This window comes from Arvicanthis niloticus, chromosome 26 (genome assembly GCF_011762505.2).
Source record: "Arvicanthis niloticus isolate mArvNil1 chromosome 26, mArvNil1.pat.X, whole genome shotgun sequence".
NCBI classification, from domain to species: domain Eukaryota; kingdom Metazoa; phylum Chordata; class Mammalia; order Rodentia; family Muridae; genus Arvicanthis; species Arvicanthis niloticus.
Genome location: NC_133434.1, coordinates 35250945 through 35258128, shown reverse-complemented (window position 1 = coordinate 35258128; position 7184 = coordinate 35250945).

Genomic DNA, 7184 nt, shown 5'->3' with positions numbered 1-7184 from the left:
CTGAAGAGATGGCTTCACAGTTGAACTTCTATAGGCACCAGGGGATGCACGTGGTGCACCTATATACATGTAACTGAATGTAAAATGCCAATAAAGGGGCTGGAGAGATGGCTCAGCGGTTAAGAGCACTGACTGCTCTTCCAGAGGTCCTGAGTTCAATTCCCAGCAATCACATGGTGGCTCACAACCATCTGTAATGGGGTCTGATGTTCTCTTCTGGTGTGTCTGAAGACAGCTACAGTGTACTCACATACATACAATAAATAAATAAATCCTTTTAAAAACTGTCAACAAAAATGATGTTCCTGGGGGCTGAAATGTGGTTCAGTTGGAGTGGGTGCCTAGCTCAGATTCTGGGTTTGATCCCCACCAATTATACCTCACATGGTGAGACAGTCTCTTAACCCCAGTGCTGGAGAGGTGGGGAAAGAACTCAGCTAGCCTGGGCTAGCACACCGGTTTTTGTTGTTTTGGTTTTTTTTTTTTTTTTTTTTTTTTAAATGGGAACAAAATTCTCTTTGTATGTATCTTTTTAGTATGGTTTCCAGGGGCTGCCATGACAAATTCCTTGACAAAGCTATTTAGAGGAGGAAGGATTTATTTTTAGCTTAAAATTTCAGGTTACAGTCCACCATTGCAGAGTAGTCACAACAGGAGAAGCAGGGGATCACAGCTCCAGGGATGGGCCAAGAGAATGCATGCAGTGCTCCCACAGAAAAGGTGCTGCTGACACACAGGTGGGTAGGCCTTCCCCAGAGACAGGCTCACAGATCAACGAGATCCAGACAGTTCCTCATGTACTTGAGTTTAGAAAAATAAAATAAAATAAAATAAAATAAAATAAAATAAAATAAGACTAGTTAGCTGGGCAGTGGTGGCACACGCCTCTAATCCCAGCACTTGGGAGGCAGAGGCAGGCGGATTTCTGAGTTTGAGGCCGGCCTGGTCTACAGAGTGAGTTCCAGGACAGCCAGGGCTACACAGAGAAACCCTGTCTCGAACAAACAAACAAACAAACACCAAACAAACAAACAAAAAAGAGACTAGTTGGCAACTTATGGAAACACTTCCTGCTTCTGGTAGAATTTCATATACATGCTTGGAATTTACAAAAAAAATTACATTTGACCATTTTCTTCAGTATTTCTCAACAAGGACATGCTGTTTTGTAAGAGAGAAGCAAAAACTTTTTTCTAAAACATTTCTCTGTCTTGTGTGAGTGAGCGTGTGTGGTGTTTGTCACCAACGTGGAGGTCAGAGAAAGAGTTGTGGGAGTCGATTCTAGGTGGGTCCACCATATGGATCCTGACTGAGATTGTTAGACTTGGCAACAAGGGCCTTTACCTGCTTTGCCGCCTCACCAGCCTGAGAAGCAAATGATCTTTGAAAACCAATTGGAAGTCACGGCTTATTGTTTTATAAGGCCTCTGCAGATTTTAACATGCAATGTCATTGACATTTTCACTCATGGTTGGATTCCTGTTGAAATCAATGAGGCTGGCTGCTTAAAAGATGAACTGGTCAAGGGAAGCCACACTCCTCGGGTTAAGTCGGCGGCTCCCTTTGCTTGCCTGGCCGCCCAGCACCTGTGGGTCCTGGCCAGCTCTTACACAGGTTTGTTTTTTGCTGTTTTGAACTCTGGCTCTGCCTCCCGGTTCCTCCTCCTGCTGATAAGAGTCTGTCTGGTCTTGTCTGCTGGATGAATCATGCCTCAGAAATGGGGCAAGCCTGGAGGTCAGAGCCCATTTGTTGATGAGTTCGGGCTCAGTTCCAAGGGTGCTATTAATGTACATGGTCAGGATTTTGCTGTGTAGGTTATAGGCTGGAAGGCCGGTGTGAGCGCTGCTCTGGTTCTAGGCTGTGGGACCAAGGCCCATGAATGCTAAAGCAATGTGGCCAAACACCAGTGAGCGAAAGCCTGCTTCTCCTTTGGGGAGACTTCAGGAGTCCTATGGCCCTCCCAGCCCAAAGGTCTGTATGCAGGCCTCCCCAGATCTCCACACTGGAGCAATTTCCCTCCTAACAGAAAGATCTGAAAGGCTGGATTCAGAATCCTGTTAAAGCATTCGAGAATCTTAGGGTGCCCAGTGTACCCTTGTATGAGGACAAGATCTGGGGCCAGTTGGACTTCGGTTTGTATCTCAGCTTCACTTCAGCTTGAGAGTGCGATTTGGTGTAACTGAGCATAGGACCCATTTGTAAGTGATAATAAAAGTCACTTACACACGCCAAGCCTAGGCTAGGCACCATCTCTCCCTACTCTTATATGGGCTCACTGGGTCCAGGAAACCATAGGTGGCCATGGTGATTGTCATCTCTGTTTTACAGGTGTGAAATCTGAGGCTTACAGTAGTTAATTTGTTTCAAGATTGCAGGAAGTGTGGCTAGAGTCCAATTTCTCTCTCTCTCTCTCTCTCTCTCTCTCTCTCTCTCTCTCTCTCTCTCTCTCTCTCTCTCTCAGATAGGGTCTTGCTATATTACCCAAGCTAGTTCAAGCTTTTCATTCTCCTAGGTCAGCCTCCTGAGTGCTGGGGTTATAGGCATGCATCACTAGTGAGCCAGTGTTTGTTTGTTTTTGGTTTCCCGAGACAGGGTTTCTCTGTGTAGCCCTGGCTGTCCTGGAACTCACTCTGTAGACCAGGCTGGCCTCGAACTCAAAAATCTGCCTGCCTCTGCCTCCCAAGTACTGGGATTAAAGGCTTGCGTCACCACTGCCCAGCTTGTTTTTTGTCTTTGTTTTTGTTTTTTAAGTTTATTTATTTTTATTTATATGAGTACACTGTAGCTGTCTTCAGACACATCACACCAGAAGAAGGCATCGGATCCTATTACAGATGGTTGTGAGCCACCATGTGGTTGCCGGGAATTGAACTCAGGACCTCTGGAAGAGCAGTCAGTGCTCTTAACCACTGAGCCATCTCTCCAGCCCCTGAGCCAGTGTTTTTAATGACGTGTTTGGGAAGTTTTATTATAAGACACATAACAGTATGGTTATGGTTTATTAGCTCACTCAATGCCAGGCCTATGCTAAATACTATTTAGATGTTTCCTCGTTTGCACTCCCCACTGCCTGGCTGAGGCAGGGACTATTGTTATATGCTAACATTGATCTGTCAGGGCGGCTGTAGACTATAACACAGGGCCTTGTGTGAAGGGCTGGGTCTTTTGAGATCGGTACAGCATAAGGAGTGAATACATTTCCTTAAATAACTGATTCATGGCAGAATCGTAGCTGGGTAGAGCTGGAAGAGAGCCTAGAGGTCATGTGGTTTAAACTCATTTTTGAGGATGACAAGAATTGACTTGTTCCAGTTATTCCCACAGGGTTTGTGGGAAAAGGCTTATTGAGATAATGAAGACAGCAGGGTTTACCTGGCTCTGCCAGGTGCTGCTGTCCTCTCATTTCACCATTTCACCATTTCACACACACATGCGCACACACACACACACACACACACACACACACACACACACACACGGATGAAAAGTCCAGACAGTAGTTTGCCCAACATCACGCAGCTAGTAAGTGAAGGGCCTAAGGTTTCAGCACAGTGGATCTGAGCATGTGATTCTGTCTGTGCTAGCCCAGATCTGGCGGGCAGTCGGGAGGGTTGAGATGAAGTTGTGCTAGGTGGGTGTGTAAGTGCTCTCAAAATAGTGAGATGCAGTGCAGACATAAGCTTTAGTCAAAAGGGGTAAGGGGATTCAAGAAGGGGTGTGGCACTTGGGGACTTTTTTTGTTTTTTTGTTTTTTCGAGACAGGGCTTCTCTGTGTAGTCCTGGCTGTCCTGGAACTCACTCTGTAGACCAGGCTGGCCTCGAACTCAGAAATCCGCCTGTCTCTGCCTCCCAAGTTCTGGGATTAAAGGCGTGCGCCACCACTGCCCGGCACTTGGGAACATTTTACAAAGATCTCTAGCGGGAGAGAAGTGCTTGGGTCTAGACCCGCATTTCTGGGGTGGGAATGAGGACAGTCTGGTGTGTGTGTGTGTGGTTAGGGGTTGAGGCTTCCTTGAGCCCTTCTCTGGTAGCATAAAATTATAGATAAGCTAGCTTGGCCAGGTGAAATGGTCCAGACCACAGGAAGGTCCCAGGCACCTAAACTGAGAACTGGCTGGACAGGGCAAGAAGAGCAAATTAAGGAAGATTAGGGAGGAACCAGAGTCAGATGCAAATTCTGGCTCTCTATCATTTTCTAGTTAAGAGGTCACAGACAAGCTGCCCTCTAGTTTCTGCCTTGTGTTCCTCGGTGCCAGGATGCAAACAGTAGTTCACACTTAAGCAGCCTGTGTAAACTGAACTAGCCTGCGTGAAGTGGTTACTATGACCTCCGGTATGGAGCTGGAGCCATATTCAGCGAGAGCCTCCTATGGTCACTCTCCTCATCGTAATCCCGAACACCTGGCTGGACCTACCGTCCAGGGAAGGGCGGTTGATTACAGCAGCCTTACTGCTCCAGTCTGGCTCCCCGAGTGGACTCTGAAAGGGCTGAACTGGTCTTCAAAGTAACAGACTGCCATCTCTCCATGCCTCACCGTGACCCATAATTAGATCTGGTTTTCAGGGAAAAACCAGGACTGAGAAACAGAGGAAGAAGAGGCTATGAGCCATCCATCCTGTGAGCCTGGGCTAACACAGGCTGCTCAGCAGCCATTTCTTGGTTGTTATTTTAGTTGCTGACATTTCCCTTCTGTAGCTTTGCTGGGATTTCTGAATATTCTCTTTCTCGAAAGAGTCAGTTCAGACTAGCCTCACACACTCCTGGTAATTCTCCTGCCTCAGCTTTCTAAGTGCTGGGTTTATAAATCCCCTTACCCCTTTTGACTAAAGCTTTTCTAAGTGCTGGGTTTATAAACCCACTCTCTAAGTGCTGGGTTTATATCCTGTTTATAAGCTGCCATGCTTAGCTCTGAGCCCTTCTGAGTGCACCTTCTGTCCACCCACTTCCAGCCCTGTGCGTAGTAGTGTTATGCTTAGCGACAGATACACTCCTGCAGGGAAAAGACACAGTATGGACATTTCCTGTAATGGCACAGTAGAAGGATGCATGCCAGGGTGAGAGGAGGAAAGAGCATAGGTACTGACCGATACCCTTCCATGGGATCAGACTTGGCCAGGGAGCCTGCAAGTCTTCACCACACAGTCCTGAAAGGAATGTACTCAACTCATTGCATAAGTGAAACTTGCCTGGGGCCACATCCAGCTTGCAGATATGAGAACTCAATGGAGAGCTGGACAACAGCAGAGTCAGCTCTTCTTTGATACCGGGAGAGGACCATAGGATTAAAATGAATATCTTCACTGGTGTTTGAAAATGATGTAAGGTCTCTCTACAAAAACCGGAGGAACCCTATTGCTTCAGAGCTTTTGGGCTAGGACAACCTAGTATGAAAAGATGATTGTTTTTCCATGGAAGGCAAAGGCATTCTGCTTTCAGGCCACACTCTCTAGGAAGCAAAGGGCTGGGAAAGGCCAGCCACCTTGCCTTTTTGTCCAGGGGAAAGCTTCAGCTCACTACCACTAACAAACCCACAACGACGAAACTGCGTGTATTTTTGTGTTTTAAGTCACTGGATGGCTTTCTTGTCTAGGGTAAGAAGGCTAAAGCACAAGGAACTATTTCTGGACCCTGGCCTTTGGATAAGCAGTCTTATCCTGTTTACTCATCCTCTCCAGATTTGCACAGCCTGACCTCCGAAATGTTACCCTCCAAGGCCAGGTAAATAGAGGCAACCAAATAGTCTCCAGTAGTGGATGGCGATTGAGAAACCATCGGAGCCCAGAGCCCCGTCCTAAGTACTGTTTAAGTGGTTCAGGTTCAGGACTCTTGACCTGGGACTGCCAGAGTAGAGGCCTTTTCCTGATAGGTGAGAAGACCACGAGGTGCAGCTCCTGAGAGCCCCTCTCTTGGATTGCTCCTGGGCTTGTTACACTACCAAACTGAGTTAGGCAGGGAGGAAGAGAAAGAGGAAGAAGGAAGCCTTACTCAGAGCAGTGGCAATGAGATAGGTCTCTGGCAGAAAACAAAATCGGCATGGGGGCTGTGGCAAGACTTTAAATTATTTTCTTCGCCTAATCAGGTGAGAAAAGAATGTTAGGATGTGGCAGGGTCAAAGGGCTGAGAAGGGGTGTTGCTTAGGAGGTAGGCATAATTTCATGGTGGCCAGCTTGTGTCTAGGTTGTGAGTTTGAGAGAGGGATGGAGGGAGGGAGAAAGACAAGAAGAAGAGAGGACAATTTTGTGCTCTAGAGTCACAGAAGGAAGTCGAGGGACACAGTGCTAAGGTCCCTTTTCTAGTGTTTTTTGTTGTTGTTGTGGAAGTAAGGCAAGAACTCAAGAAAGGAACCTGGAGGCAAGACCTGAAGCTAGATCATGAAGGACTAGGACTGACTGGGTTGCTACCCAGGCCTCACTCAGCTTGCTCTTCATTTTTCCCCCCATTTACTTTATGTATGTGAGTACACTGTCTTCAGACACACCAGAAGAATCACCATGTGGTTGCTGAGAATTGAACTCAGCACCTCTGGAAGAGCAGTCAGTGCTCTTACCCACTGAGCCATCTCTCCAGCCCATCAGTTTGCTTTTTTATACCATCCAGGACCTCCTGCCTAGGGTTGGCACTGTCCCCATGGCCCGAGCTCCTCCAACAACAATCAAGAAAACGTCGCCTTACAGACTTCTCTACTGACAATCCGATGGAGGTATTTATTTCAGCTGATGTTCTGCCTTCCCAGGTGACTCCAGTTTCTGTCAAGTTGACAAGAAACAAACAAACAAACAAAACCCACACAAGACAGCAAAACACAAGGCCCCCAAACCTCCCAAAACAAAAACAAAACAAAAAATCACCCCTCTCAAAACCCTCACAACTAGTCTGCATAGCTTGAAGTCCCAGCATAAAACAGGCCAGCTTTCCCTTCTACTAGTTATTTCAGAGAAGTTAGAGATTTAAGAGATGGCTCAGTGGTTGCTTTTCCAGAGGATCCAGGTTCAAGTCTCTGCAACCACATGCTAGCCCACAACCATCTTTAATAGGATCTGATCATTTCTCTTGAAGGCATATAGGCATTCATTCATGGAGACACAGAACTCATACACACAAAACACATAAATATTAAAAAGGAAATCTTATCTTCGATCCTTATTTCCAAGGCTTTTTTAAAATATTGTAATAGGGCGGGGGG